This window comes from Neopelma chrysocephalum, unplaced genomic scaffold (genome assembly GCF_003984885.1).
Source record: "Neopelma chrysocephalum unplaced genomic scaffold, ASM398488v2 Primary Assembly neopelma1_24, whole genome shotgun sequence".
NCBI classification, from domain to species: Eukaryota; Metazoa; Chordata; class Aves; order Passeriformes; family Pipridae; genus Neopelma; species Neopelma chrysocephalum.
In genome coordinates this window covers 1,652,340-1,667,973 of record NW_020897693.1, presented here as the reverse complement: position 1 = coordinate 1,667,973, position 15,634 = coordinate 1,652,340, and the positions used below count along the sequence as shown (strand labels likewise).

At 42.7% G+C, this 15,634-nt stretch overlaps 1 protein-coding gene and 1 long non-coding RNA gene across 6 annotated transcripts in view; one reads left to right on the top strand and one right to left on the bottom strand.

Moving 5' to 3' along the window:
- Positions 1-10,415, bottom strand: part of LOC113975528 — a 29,686-nt gene extending 19,271 nt beyond the window's left edge. Inside the window, exons 1-4 of one of the 5 annotated variants that reach the window (XR_003536841.1) lie at positions 6,620-10,415; positions 6,353-6,516; positions 5,611-5,727; positions 2,167-2,259 (exon numbers count right to left, since the gene is read on the bottom strand). This is a non-coding gene — a long non-coding RNA (uncharacterized LOC113975528). Of the gene's footprint in view, positions 1-2,166; positions 2,260-3,402; positions 3,907-5,610; positions 5,728-5,856; positions 6,215-6,352; positions 6,517-6,619 lie in introns of those variants that run through there. The other 4 variants (XR_003536840.1, XR_003536837.1, XR_003536844.1 and 1 more) reach the window with 4 other exon arrangements.
- Positions 10,416-10,837: 422 nt separating this feature from the next.
- ARNTL (aryl hydrocarbon receptor nuclear translocator like) overlaps positions 10,838-15,634 on the top strand; it is a 50,566-nt gene continuing 45,769 nt past the window's right edge. Inside the window, exon 1 of the mRNA XM_027699502.1 lies at positions 10,838-10,880. The gene's annotated coding sequence lies outside the window, so the exon portion shown is untranslated. The remainder of the gene's footprint in view (positions 10,881-15,634) is intronic.

Sequence of the window (15,634 nt, the reverse complement as noted above, 5' to 3'; positions counted from 1 at the left end):
ACACAGAAATATCTAAGACAAGCAAACACTCACCTGATGATTTATTGACCTATCTGCCTTATAATAATAAGGCATGTGCATATTTAACTGCCTTCTCTGTGACAGCCCAAAACACAAAACATTGTTTAACCAACCACAACAACAATCCTTAAACACAGTCATCCTCAAAAAGAGACACCTTTGGGAAAAAAAGGAAAACATATATATTTCTTGCTGTAATAAGCAAGATACGACCAACAGCAGAAAAGAAAACTTTTCAATAAAGTTGAAAAACAAATTACTTGGAAAATAAAGTAATGAGTATACATAGAAAAAAAACGCTGTAACATATGTGGAAACTATGTACATAGCATATAGAATATGCTATATAGAACATGACATATATATATAATATATATGCTATATATATGTTATATTCTATTTATATAATATACATATGCTATATTTTTTATATATATATATATATAAAATATAGCATATATGTCAGCTTTACTTTCCCAGGGATAAGAAAAAAATGACAGATTAATTCTGCAGACTTTTAAGATAAACATAATTTTGTTGTCTTTTTATTTGTCCATTTGTCTATTTGTTTTCTGTGAAAGCACAGCACAAGCCCTTAGGTCATAAATACATTGCAGATTTCTGTCAGCCTGACTGCGCTGACCAGGGTTGTAAATAGCTAAGATATCATTTAAACACAATTTTGATGGTAGTTGTACTTGAAAAAAAGACAAAAATAGGGGGAAAAAAGTGTCTTAGATAAGATGTTGGGAACCCCAGACACCGAGTTCTAATTCAACACATAATTAGGAATAATTGTATGTCAAAAATAAGAGACCTTCTGGGCCCATATTAGATGAATGAAATACACACTTACTGTTTCTCACAGGTATGATTTGCTGTTTCACTCTACTACCATCTATTTTCCTCATTTACCTCAACTGTTTTTCAGGTCTTCATAAAATTTTAAAATCAGAATCAGGTTAATGTCATGAAAAATGAAGATACCATCTGAACAACATTTTCGTGCAGTTTCTTTGTCATCTTATTTATACTTTCAGTTTCAGAGCTACCTTGAATACTTTTGCAGGTATGCTGAGATAAGGGTACGTTCATTACACTGTATTTTAAATTTCATTATTATGTCTGTGGAAATCTCCAAATCCTATACCTAAACTGTGACATTTTAACCAGAATAAGATTTAAAGAAGTCTCATTGTTCCATCTTGAAATTAATGATACAGATAAAATGTTATGCATTATGAGTTTTCAATAAAATAACGTTTTTCAAGTGCCTACATTTAAAAAAAAATGCTGCTAAATACTTCCAAAAATAGTACCTCTCTATCTATTTTGCTGGTAGAGTATCTGACATACTTGAACCCACTCCTAACTCTCCTAATGAGAGTTACTACTGCACTATACCAATTACTGCAATACTAGTAACATACACAAACCCCCAGTTCATTACAAAATCCAAACGCATTCCACAGGGTTACATGAGATGTATCTTACAGCAGAATGCATTTCTAGTGCTCCAAGAGAATCTTGGCTACACTTCAAGTTTCCATTTAACTTGTGATTATTTTTTTTAGTCATATTTGGGAATTCACTAATTCTATACTCATGAGAAATACCAAATGCAATAGATAGAAATGTTTGAATAGAGGCCAAGTGATAGAAGTCTGGTTTTTTTCATTAGTTGTAAAATCTTCATATTGGCCAATTAATATAATTGGCCCAATTGTTCCCAACACAACGCATGAAAACCTGACAGAAGCACACAGGAACACTTCCTACTTTCACCAAAGGTCTGATCCAAAGATCACTTAGGGGAGCCTTTCAATTCACTTAATGAAATGTAGATCAGATTTCTAGAAAGCAGATAGTCAATTCAGGATTTCAGCAGTGGATGGTTACCCTCCTAAAAAGTCAGAAAAGACTTTTAGCACAGATTTCCTTTCCATAGAATGAAAAGAGTTCTAGATATCACACCAACATGACACAGAGGCAGGATCAGCTTGGTTGGGCTCTCTGACCCAGACAGCCTGCAGGAGGAGCATGTGAGAAAGCACTGAAAAGGATTTTATTTCGTTGGGTGTTGCAAGTTTGTTTGTCATTAAGTCGTTAAGGCTCCCCTGTAATCTCATGCTTCGCTTCTCCATTTCTGGTTCCTAAGTTGATCCATGGAACACCTGGAGATGACACAAACCTTTTAAATAGACAACTTCCTGTGTACCCTAGCAAGCAAAGAAATTTCTGGGGAGATAAATAGAGTAAATAAACCCAGAGAGTATCTTACATTTTATAAGTATCTTACATTTCATTAGCATTATGTGAAAGTCATTGAAGTAACACTGGACAAGAAGTAACACTGGACAAGAAGTAATACTGGACAAGAAATGCAACTGACCACTAGCATCTTTTTATTAAAAAATTGCATGGTTTTGCTCATTAAAGTTTGTTGATTAACATCATCTAAAGAAGTCTGCAGCACTCAGAGCAAGCCATAACAATCTGCTTAGACTGTATCACCTGCACTGCCCTGGGCTCATGAGGCAGCCTCGTGGCCCCCTATTTATCTGGCAACAGTGAAGGTTTTAGCTGTGCTCCCTCCACTCCCTCCATGTTCAAGCTGCAATATCACACTTGCAAGAAACATCAACAGGAATGACTTTAGAATACTATGATTGTTATCCAGACCAGTCCTTCTACACCCTTCTTTCCTTGTCTCCAAACACATGTTCACAGATGAGTGCATAGGTCTGTGTTAAGTCTAAGATAAATAGTGTAATAGGTCACTTCCATGCTCTTTCTGAGCCTACAGTGTGATAGAATATGTTTTTTGCTTCCCGTGCTGAGAACCAGTGTTTTGGTTTTGGTTTTTTTTCAGAAGGAAAAAGAAAAAATAATTGCTCACAAAGAACAAAATAGTAATTTTTATGAGTTGAAATCATTCTATAAAGGCCTTAATTTTCAGGTTTGTGACCACATATGGAAGTATAAACATCAGATGGATATCAAAGAAGTGCAATATACAAGAATAGTTCAAATTTATGCCACTCCCAGTGACATGTCCATAATTAATAACCAGATTCATGAAGTCATGAAGTGGGTGTGGACAGGGTGGGACCTGTATCAGATGTGGTAGGCAGCTTTGTAGCTTTGCTTCAAGTACAAACTGTTTGGGCAACTGCAGGAGAAATGAGTGGTCTGTGCCAGTCCAGCCTGGAAGTGGAGCTGAATGATTGAGGACACACCATGAGTCACATGATGCAGAACCTCCTGGCTACCAATCATGGTGAACAAGTGGAGATTAAAGTCCCCTTGTTTTCCTTTGTTGAATCCCTCCCATTAAAACCCAAGAGATTGTAGCAACAGTCTGGGTGAGAATACATTTATTATGACATTGGTGCTTAAGATTTCACCAAGGTCAGCTAAACATGCAAAAACAATAGATGCCACAGTTGACTTACACAGGAAATAAAATGTGCAAAGAAAAGTAGCTTTCTATCTTTCCTAGTCAAGTTTTCCTGCTCAGAAAAGAGTCAAATTATCCTTACAGCACCTGAACTCATCAGTGGGACATTCTGGCACCTCCCAGCTTCAGTTTCCAGTCTTCACATACTCCAGAACACAGAGATACAAGCCAGGCAACTACATCAGAGCTCAAGGGCTGGTCAGACCCAGGGAGGGTCTACGAAGGTGTGGGAGACAGGGAAAAGCACTCCAAGCTGGCTGGACAGGTAGCTCCACTTCATACAATGTTCAAGAGTCCAATGCCTGACATACCTCCACAGTGCCCATATTTCGTCCTTTCTCTTCACCTGTCTTTTTCCCAAGCATCTCCAGGAACAGGTATCTTTGGCTTCTGTCATGACTATTTTTTCATTTGTTTGGAGCTGGCTGGGATTTAAAATCCACGAAGATGGAAAAGACTTTTCTTTTTGCATGAGCGGATAGACGAAGTCCTAGGACATCATGGCAAGAGGAAAACCACTTGACAATTGCTAGGTTTTGGAATTAGGTTGCAACTTGGCATCCATTTCCTACTTGCACGAGGTAAATATTTCCAAGTGAATCTAAATCATGCATGTAGTCTGTATATTATTAACTAATGCAGAATCTTTCCTGTTATTTGTGCCTAGTCGCTGGAATTTATCCCCAACATATGTTACTATGGATTCCTTTTTATTGCCTTTTTCAGTCCCTGAAATGGCACATCCCTTTTATGACATATGCTGCACATATATATTTTGATCACATCACTGCAAAACATCACTGGGGACTAACTTTAATGCTGTTGATACATTGACCTTTTTTTTTAAACATGAAATGGACAGACAAGGTACATGGGAAAAGACAAGACACCGAGATGGAATATGAGTGACTGGGCACAAATAGGAGAATAGGTTTTACAGGATTATGTTAAGTATCCTTTAGATTGTAGAGATGTCAGCTAACGTAAAACTCTAATGTACCAGCTGCTGTCCAAATAGATCACAAACTGAAAGTCCCCATGCTGAGCAGGGCTTAAAATAGAGCAGCTGATGAGTAAGATGCTATTTCTTATATAAATTTCACATTTCATGCACTAAGACATCTCATTGTCAAATATTCATGGGGTTGCTGTTTCCCGTGAAAAATCTGCAGCAGAACAAATGCATCAAATTGTTTCACTTTTCAGGCTCTAAGATTGTTATTTTCGTGCCACACAGAAACTCCCTTTTAGTCTGCTTTGTGATTCATGTGTTCGGCTGAATAACTCTCCTGGAACTCAGAACAAGAGGGAAACCTTCCCTAAGTACTTCCTGTCTTTTTACATGAGCTAATAACAAGAGAGAGTCCTCCCACCTTTCCCATTTACAACACGCCAGGCACACCTACTGATTGATGCACTCACAAGCCTCGGAAACAGTCTGGTTTTGCTCTGCTTTTAAAATAGCATGATTTTCTCTGTCAACAAAAATGTTGTTTATCTAACATTACTTGGTATCAAAGTAATATTAACACACCACTTAATTAATTGCCTGCAGACAAAGGAGAAATCCTAACTTACCATAAAACATGAAAGATGCACTTCTCTTCCCCTTTTTCAAGTCTACAGCTAATCACAACTTTAAAAGCATGTTAATCTTAAAACACAGGAGAGAAACGTGGAATGTTGTGGGGAAGTACAACCAATGCCATGTGTTTAACCATGGGAGTTTGCAGGCCTCGCTCCAGGTGCCCAATGGAATCAGTATGAAACCTATGCTGAAATTGGACTGTGTGAGAATTAAGTAAAAACTCCAGAACAAGGTCCAGTATATTTACAATTTGAAATGTCAAAAACTAAAAATCACCATCCCACTGTCATATTACAGCCTGTCAATCCGTAAATCCTAAAAGAATGGATTCAAATTACACTATCCCCTAACCGTGGATTAAGCTTTTCTTAGAGTTATCAGCACAACTGAAAAGAAAAACAAGCCCCTAATTTTTACAGATTGTGTACCTTCTTTTCAAAATATGTGTCCTAAGCATCATGGTTTCCTTGTGTTTGGAAAACAAGTAAAACGTTTTGTGTAACTGATGTGAAAAACTAACTCGAGGTGCTGAGTGACTTACCAAACTCTTCAGAAGGCTGCCATGAGGTACTCCACTTCTAATTGTGGCTTTGCATCTGACTTATTATGTGGGTGTAATCCTGGCCAACTCATTAATCTCCAGGCCTGTTTTTCCAATCTGTAAAAGGGAATATATTATACTTAATTAATACAGTCTGTGGCTATTAATTAGCCAGTATGAAAAAGAATACTATTTGAATGACATTTACAATTCCATCTATACCTTTCTGTTCAACTGATTCTGCTTCTGATTTTCTCCTTAAAACAAGCAAATCAAGGCTGGTTGAAATTCATTCATGAGTTCATTTCATTACCAAAAGGAAAAGTCTTGGTGAGGTTTTTTCCACACCTTCAAGTCAAAGCTGCACATGTACTGTCTTGCTCTGGCTGTTCCGTGAAATTTAGCTTACAGATTTAATAGACTTTGCTATTCCTAAATGAAACTTTATTCCAGTAATAAATTAAGCTTCACCCTTCCATAGTGGAGTGTTGTTACTCTCCTGAAATGCAGCAACCAAGGCCTAATAGATCTTTTTTTCCGTGTTCTATGAGAAAGATTATATTTCTCATACCATTGTTCAAGTGAAGCTGCCACCAGCTTCACCCTGAAAAAGGATGAAAGATATATAAGACAAAAAAAAAAGTACTATGAACTCAATAGCTTTCTTTGTTATTAAGAAACCAATTAATCCCATGCAAAGATGCAGTTGCCAATGGAAGGTAGAAAATTGTAATACCCCTACCAAGAAAACTCTATTCTGAATCCTGGTGTCCTCAACAAATCTTGGAGAAAGGCAGCCAGTAATTTCAAGAGTGTCTTTGGTCTGATTCTCTTCTAACAAAATGGCTTTGAGAATGTTTTATTATTTTTTTGTGAAGGGTGGTAAGAATCTCACACCAGTGAATCCTAGGAAAAAAAGTATGAAATACTGTTGTTTGAAAATGCTGTAGCCTTCAAGACTTTTTAACTTTAAATATTTTACTCATTACAATGTTATCAAGGCATTTACAATTTACCACGTCTTTCAGGTTCAGACTTCCAGTCTCTGAAAAACAAACTAGCTTCCATATATTTTTAATGAAGTAAAAACTCTGAAGTGCTTCAACATTCATCAAGGTTGAATCCAGATAAAGATAGAAATTCTTTGTCCTGAGCCTTCCATAAAGACTGATAAAATATTGCAGAGAAGTACTCAGAATTTTTAAACTCCCTGGATTTAGCCTCATTTTCCTCCTTAGATTCTTCTTCCTGTTGTTGTTCTGCTGCCAGACAGTGGATTGCCAGCTCTTGAGAGTTCCTATTGAGTCTCTGAATATTAATTGGTGTTCTCAGAGACCACAGGGCTGAAATCAATGGATTGTATAAGAATCTTCTAATTTTGTCTGAAATGAGCTTTTAGCCCTTGAAATTATGACAAAGGCTGGGAAGAAGAAGAATTGGTTTTAAGAAGCTCAGAAGGAAGCAGGTACATGAAAAAGTCAACATTTATTGCTTTTTATGTACGATTTTTAATGCTCAAATTAGGAAACATTGTGGTAGGAGGTACACTCTTCAAAGTAAGAAGTGTTTATACAAACAAAAGCAGCAAAACTAATATTCCCCGGGCTTGGGTTCTGTAATAACTCAAGGATTTGATGAACTGTGAAAAGAATGAGTCTGCAATAGCTTATTATGATAAAGCTTTTGTTTTGAAGAGGTTTGAGCCAGCCACACATGAGCTGTGACAGACCATAGTAAACAAACCACCACTATGAGGGTTTTTTTGCATCAGTCTGCAAACAGCCCAAGCCACAGTCTCCAGTTTCTTCTGCCTTCATAACTGGGCTGAATCAAGGCACCAGTTCTCTGTAACAGGGTGAGAAACATGGCTTCAGTACATCTCTGGGTTGTTTAATGTACAGACAGAAGAAGAAACCCAGGTATTCAAGTTATTAAGCCTTACTAATTTTCTGTGAGCCCTAACCTCTGCTGTAGGTGATCCCAGCTTGTATGTCAATTGGAGGAAGAGACTGGATTAAAGGCTAAGACAGGTTAATTAATATTGCATGTCTGAAAAAATCTATAAGCAAACAGCAGCTGTTTAAAATGCTCTAAAGCAGCTGGATCCACAGTTAGGTGCTAAAATATATAGCACATCTTGGACATATTTTGGAAGACATTAAAAAATAAACATCTGCAAAAATACTATCTCCAAACTATTTTACAAAAACTCACACTCCAAACCCTCAGATTTCTGTCCCTCTGTATCTCTAACTGGGGTCATGAATCATATTTCAGAGGAAACACAACCAAAACATCAAAGGACTAATTTGGCTCGTTACTTCCGAACATCTGTTCTTGCAGATCAAGACTGTTTGAAGACAAACCCTGCCCAAAAAAAGCCCAAACAAAAAAACCTTGGGAGTTTTTGGGTTATCAGTTGAGAAATTAGATTCCTTTTTTTTTGGAATGAAAAGTAGTTATCTGGATATTAAAAATCAATTAAAAATTGCAGATTCTAAAGTGAAACCACTGACACGGCCTTATTATACCTTGTCTAGGCTGCCTTTAAAGAAGATCACACCCACTGCTCTTCTTGACACAAAATCAAAACCCCAAGACCAGGAAAGTGGTTACTATAGCATTCAAACATGAATATAGTCAAGAAAATCAGTTGGAATATGGGCTAGTTGTTCCAACATTATATTAATAAAATGTTTTCAGTACATTTGCCACACAGCACGCTCTTTCTGTTCTGAAATCATAATTTTAAGCCAAAAAAGGAGCCTAAATTTTCATGTTTAAACATGGTGTAACCCGTAATATATTAACATAGGGAGGCACTTAAAATTCTGCTTGAGATCCAATTTGCCTTCTTTAAAAAAAATGGTAAAATCTGAAAATTAATCAGGTCTGAGTTGTCTGGATGAGGAAATGCTTTTGCTGTTGTATCACACACAGCTGCTGCTCTGTCCAGCAGCTTCCACAATCTGTGGGGTGATCTCAGTTTCAAGTGCTCCCTCAAGAACCCTGCGAGGAGAAAATATTCTACCTTTGCTCAAGCCTCACTTCTTCTGTTCACTTTTTGTCTTTAGGAATGTGTGGTAGAAGGGTGGTGCAAACTCCTTTCTGGCAACAGCAGCTGAACTCAGCTCTTGTTAAACTTCAAACTGTCTTAGCTCTTCACCCTTAAAATTTTAAGGTATAACAGTCACCTATAAGATGCCTTACCAGCCAACAGAGAGAAATTGTCTGCACTGAACTTACAATCTATTTCAAAGAAAGTCACAGAATAGGATTGATATATATCATCATATGCTGAAATTCAGAATTTGATTAACCAGATGCTGTTATTTTCTTTAATATCTCATGAATAGAAACTACAGTATAAAAACAATTCAAAACAATCATTTACTAGGAAATATGACATATGGCCCGCTAAGCTGCTTTCCTACAGAAATAGCTAAAGATCATCACTCTTGGCATCACTCCCTACAACAGTCACTGGGCTCGTTAAAACAGACAGTATGTGATTGAGTCCATAAGGAAGATTATTTCTACAGATGGGTAGAAACAATGATCAAAATTACAAAGACTTAGGAGAAAGAAGTAGTCAAGGAGACTTCTCCACCTCCATAACTTCTGTGCAGTAACACAAATCAAAGCAGCACCACTAAAACACTTGCTGGGAAAAAAAGATGCATTTTCTCCTTTTTCTTCATGGTATACATTTCCATCCTGCTAATGCATGGGATTTCATTTAACTCGTTCTGCTCGAGCGGGAACATCCTGATGTGAACAGAAAGCTGGTATCCAGCAGGGGCCACTTGTTGCCTGTGTTTAGTCCCAAGTCAATTGGGTGGAAACCAAAACTTAATGCTGTTATAGGATGAGCCCACGTCCTGTGAGTGGACTGGGATAACCACAACCACTGCACTGGGATAACCACAACGGTGCTGTGATGTGATACTGCTGCAATCCCCACTTCCCTGGAGAAGTTACACCAGTAAACCTTTGGGATGTGGCATCACGGGACAGGAAATGTTAAGGCAATTACAGTGTGGCAACGACAATCTGATGTGGCAACCGTGCAATCACACTTAGCATGTGTTTGCATTTGAAAGCAGCTAAATTGTGATTATGTGCTTGCAACATATCCCCTATAGATGCCAGTGCCGTGGCGTGGATTAGCTAAATTTAGGCTGCAACGTGGTGCAGTGGATGGCTTTGCCATGTTCCATCACTGGCCTTGGACACCCACAGACCAAAATTAACGCTGGGATCGCATCGGTGGCATAGGACTGTTCTGGGAGAGATGGAGCGCTGGTGACAGCGAGAGCAGGGCCAGCGCCGCACACGGGCTGCCCAGAGCAGCGGGAGGGAGCCTCGGGGCTGTCACGGGCGGATTCAGGAATGCGCCGTGTGACGAAACATCAACTCGGTGACATGGCACCGACACAAGCACACGGAGCTGGCGGGGTGACGCGGGGCTGGTGCGGCAGCGGGAGCCGGCGGAGGCCGCCGAGGCGGCGCTGAGCTGAAGGACACGGCGGTGCCGAGGGCCCGGGGAGGTGGGTGGGCGGCAACGGCCCGGCCGCGGGGCCTCCCCGAGGGCCCCGGGCGGTGTCCCGCGGGAGGGCAGGAGACGCTGTCGGGGCAGCGCCGCCATGACCTTCACACCTCGCCGCGTGACGTCACGGCCAGCGCTGACGTCATGCAGCAGTGACGCAGCGGCGCGGGCGAACCCAACCGGCGGACGCGCGGTGGCGCGGGGAAGCGAGAGGCAGCCTCGGGCGGCATTGCCCGGGGAAAGCGGCCGCGGCCGAGATGAACCTTCCGCACCCTCCCCGACCCCTCCCCGACCCCGCCGCCATCGCCACATCCGGGTCCCCAGCGGCTCCTCACGGCCCCCCCCCGCCGCGCGCCGTGGGGCGGGGCCAGCGCTGCCAGTCCGCGCTCCCCATTGGCCGCTGGCGCGGGGCCGCTCGGGGATTGGTCGCTGCTCGGGGGGGCGGGCGCTGCCGTCTCCCCGGCCGCCCATTGGGCCGGGCGGGCGCGGCGCCGCTCTCCCGTTGGCGGGCGGGCGCGTCCGGCGCGGGGCCGGGGGAGGGTGCCATTGGCTGGAAAGTAGGTTAGTGGTGCGCCGTCGGGTGGCAAGCCAGGCGGAAAGTAGGTCAGGGACGGGGGGCTGCCGAGCCGGGCGCGCGGCGCTGCCGAGGGGGCCGCGACCCCCGCCCCGCCCCTCCCTTCGGCCGGGCGCGGCGCGGCGTGGGGCGCGCGCGGAGCCCGCGGTGAGCGCGAGGGGCGGCGGGCGGGGGGCGCTGGGGGGGGTTGGGGAGGGCGTGAGGGGAGATCGGGGGGGGCCGGGGGGTGTGAGGGGAGCGCGGCCCCGGCGGAGCCGCCGCGCTCCGGGAACACCTGGATCGCCGGGATGGGGGGGAGCGGCGGGATTGGGGGTAACCGGAGCCGGAGATGGGGGGCTCTGGGGACCCCCCCGGCGGCGGTGCGGCGCTGTGCCCCCTACCACCGGGAGCCGGGACCGCGGCGTGGGAGCGGTGCCCGGTGCGTGGCCCCGCGGCTGTGGCAGCACCGGGAGGGGGGAACGGGGCTCGCAGCCGGGCCCGGGCCCCGCGGGCAGAGCCGGGCCGGGGTCCCGCCGTGGGCAGGGGGGGCCGGGCCGGGCTGTGCTCCCGCCCTGGGTCGGGGGTCGGCGGCGGGTCCCACGGAGGGGTCGGTGCCCCGGGCCCCGCCACCGGAGCGGCCCCGTCCGAGGGGGGTCTCTGCCGGTCACCCCAGGATCCGGGGAGGCCCCGTGTGAAGCCCCCCAAGCGAAGGTGGTGCTTGGGAATTTGGGAATTCCCGTGGATGTGTCGCACGGTGACCGGTCCCGCCCGAGGGTTCGCTCCATGGGGAACCCCCCCCGTTCCCGGGCAGCCCTCCCGGTGCCGGGGCCGCGTCTGACACCTCTGAGCGCCTGGGCTGCCGCGGGGAGAAGGGATGCGTGGAACACACACCGGGAACGTCGAGGCGGCTTCCCGAGATCGGGATTTTTGCGCTTGGGGAGGCAGGAGGAAGAATCGCTTTGCATTTTTAATTGCCGAGGGTTTCTGTTACTCCAGTGCCTCGGCTGTAACAGTTTTGGGAAGGTTTTGGTACTTGGAAAATAACGGTGAAGGAACAAGTGGGTGTGTTTCCTTGCCATGGAAGCAAATATGCTTACAGGAATTTTAAAGTGCTTTCTCAGTGTGCGAGGTAGAAAGGGTCAGCTGCAGAGAGTGATCGTCTGCTGGGATAATTTTGAGTCTAATCTCGTCTCAAAATTCAGTCTTTAAGTAGAATTTTTTTTAAAATGCTGTAACTTCAACGTTCAAAATGATACTATTTTTTTTTTTTAATAAGCTAAATAAGTACCGGGTCCTGCCTGTTCAGTATATCTTTTCTTTAATCAAAAGTGCTTTTTAGATGGGACTGACTGATAATACACAGGCTGCAGCTTTTTTTTTTTGTAGGGGAGAAAAGAAAGGATGTTTGTCTTAATTAGCTGTAATTCTGGCTAACTGTCTCTGTAAACGGTCTTGCAGAAGGCTGAGGTTAAACTCTGCCCTCCCAAGAATGTATGTTTTGTATCCTCTAGGAATATGCAAATGTAAATAGCTCTTTGAAGCATCAGCAACTACAGACCTCTCAGTCTGGTTATTCTAAACCACAGTTGCTTATTAAGGGGAAAGGCTCTACTACTTCTGACTTCTGTGGGTTTGTGTTTCTCATGGCCATTCATGGGTTTTGAAGCCTACTTGTAGAAATTATGTAAAATAACCTCTAACCACAACTTTTTATTGGGTTAATAGGCTGTTTTATCCCATCTTCCCTTCCATGCTGTGTGCTCCCATTGTCTGGGAATGGATACCAGTTGTGGTGTGAGGGGCTGTGTAGGCTCGGGGTCTGTAGAAGAAGTTCCTTGGGAGAGTGCCTGGGCAAGAGGGAATTTCCACAGAGAACGTGAGGAGAGCTGTTTGGTTTGGCTGCCAGTAAACTGAGGTGGCTGCAACTGGAATTCCACAAAGCTGGAATTAGGATCTGCTGCCATGTCGCTGTCACCATGGGCTCCCAAGAGATCTGCTGTATTTGGGGACCATTGCTTGAGATGTGTTAGGAAGTTTGTAGGGGGAGTTTATTGGTGTTTTCTTTTTTCTTTCAAATACCTGCTCTCAAAAAGTCTTTTGGAAAACCAGGAATAAGAACAGTGAGGACTCATTGAATTTATTTGGCAGAGCTCAAAGTTGCACACAGTTCCTTGATACTGTGCAAGGCAATGATGACAAAGCTGAGGACAACTGTGGTGGCTGCAGCCTGTGTGCCATTTTTCAAAGGGAATTGATAACAGGAGACATGCAGGTTAATTAGTTTACAGGAATGCAGGAGCTCTGTTTTCCAGCTCAAATTCAATATTTTACGCTGTTTTCAGCACAGAGCCAATTGCCTGTGTCACTTTGACAGGAGGGACAGGAGAACCTGAAGGAATACATATTTTTAATCTTGCAGAGCTGTTTGGTTTTCAGTAAGTTGACAGAACTCAAAGAATACTTCAGGTTTCTCTATTTACTTTGATACATTAGACATGGTTTGAAACTTTAATTTTTGTCTGTCATCACACTCGGAGAACTTCAGCCTGAAATTACTGATTTTGATAAGTGCAGTAGCTGAGATGATGCTAATTGGATCTCAGCACCAACTTTTGAACTTAGTTGTTGGAAGTTCTGCTCGATAAACCCATGGAAGTCACTGTGGAGGTTTGGAGGTGCTTGAAGATGAAAATAAGATGGTTTATGGCATTTTCAAATGCATTTTCCATCTGAGTCTTTCTCTAAGAGTTGTTAAGATAGATTTCAGATGATGGACTGAAGTGAAGCAGAGGTATACTCTGCCTGGGGGGATATGTATGTATCCATATGTATATGGTAGTCTTGCACTGCAGTAGTTCCAGGTTTAGTTAAATCAAATGCAGACTGGTGAATTTTGTGTACTCAGGTGTTACGTAGTTGGAACTCAAGGCATTGAATCAGAACACAAAATGTTGCACTTGCGAAAGGAGAATGCTTTTCTTTTAAAGAATTGGTGTACTGAGTTATTTTAAAAGCCTGTTGAAGTTTTGAGGGTTTTTTTGGTGTGAGGAGGAGATCTCCACTGTAATTATCATGTTGTTTTTATCTGTATTTAATCACTTTGAATATTGTCAGATAACCTGTGATGTATATCTGACGGAACTTCACCTTGGATGAGGTGCATATCGGGGTGAATAACTCACTGGCGTGAACTACATATTGCACCTGCCTTTTTTTACCTCAATTTGTTGGAAAAATGCAGTGAGGCTACTTATCCAAGGCCCAGACTTCATCTCCTTGGAAACCTGATCTTTCACCAGATGTTGAGAAATGTAATTTCTCTTTTAATCCATTTCTGCAGAAGAACGCAGATCAAAACAGCATCTTCAGGCTTTGTCAGCCTGTACTATTCATTAACTAAAAAATATAGTCTGGCATTTCAGCCCTTGCCCCAAAGAAGATCGATAGTTTCTGTTGTGTTTGGTATTATTTCAAATTTATTTTAGCTGTTGCTAAAGTTCCTGGTTTACAGTTTAATTCAGTTCAAGAAGTGGCTGACAATGGGTTCTTCACGTGTAAAGTGCAGGATTGTTTGTGTTCACCTTTCTTCTCTCATGTTCAGGTCGTCCCGTCTCCTTTGCAGCTGCAAAGAGAGATTTCTTCACTGGTGTTTTCAGAGTTTGTAACCTTTTCAGCCTCCTGCCATTTGAGAAGCTGTTATTCAATGTCTCCTGTGTCAGACGCGCTTCTGGGTCAGCTGCTGGTGTCAGAACAGCTTGTGACCCTGCCCTGGAGCCGTGCTGGAGTTCACTAGGTTGGTCTTCTCTAGGAACGGTGCCAGCAGGCTGCTTATAGAGCAAGGAATATCCTTGGCAGGGTTTTAGAATGGTGAACTAACAAGCCACGTTTTTTGTGGCCCAAGGTGTTGACGTTCTGTGCTAACTTTAAATAAACCCATTCATGTGAGTGCAAGCGGCTGAGGCAGAGGGTTGTAGTTTTCCTGGTTGCTTTGACAGTGCTTTCCTTGCAAATCCCAGTAGGCTCTGTTTTCTGGGTGTAAGGCAAGGCAGTGGCACCTGGTACAAGCAGCAAATGTTGCTAAATCCTTAACGGTCCTTCCCTGGTGTGGCTGTGGTGGAAATCCCTCTTCCCAGGTGTCATTGCTGTAACACTGGGAAGGATGTTGGGCAATTCCTAAGCTGCATGTGTTGGCACCATGACTCTGAAATCACTCTCATTGGAAGGCATTTTATAGCAAGTCATAGGTGCTTATTCAGTTGCAGCCTTTTGCCTCAATTCCTTTCTATGTCGGCTGAAAATTAGTTAATGGAACTCATGTATTTTAAAGACTGGATGTATTCTTGATACAGGACTACTCAGAAAACTCTAATCCAGTTTTATTCATTTGGGATTGATGTAGGTTTTGAAGGGAGAATGAATTGAGACTATCAGAGAACTCAGAAATAAGTGTTATTCTTAGTCTCAAGTTCTTTTTATCTTGGAAACTTCCTTAAAGTGCCTTTGCCTTTTATAGTTTGTCTAACAAAAGAGGACAAAATCAGAAAGACTTTGGTAGAAATTGTTAAATAATGCAGTACTGCAGAATATTAATTGGGTGGAGTGAGAAGGAAAAAAAAGGAGAAAATAGAAGTAATATACTTTTATTTTAACTTTTCATTTTTTCTAAGAATGTTTTTTTCTGTTATTAAAACTGGTAGTTTTATAGTTTCCTTGAACTGGTTTGGTTGGGTTTTGCTTTCTTTGACTTGCTATGAATGGATTTCTTTGTTATCTGTGGATTTTTCTTGGAGTATTGTGAAATTTATGACTTCTGTTCCAATTTGAATCAAAATAATACATTAAAAATAACAAAACTTTTATCCTTTATGGTGTGTGTATGGATTGTAGTTGTGCTGAGAGTGTCAGCAAGATGGCTTTGGTTC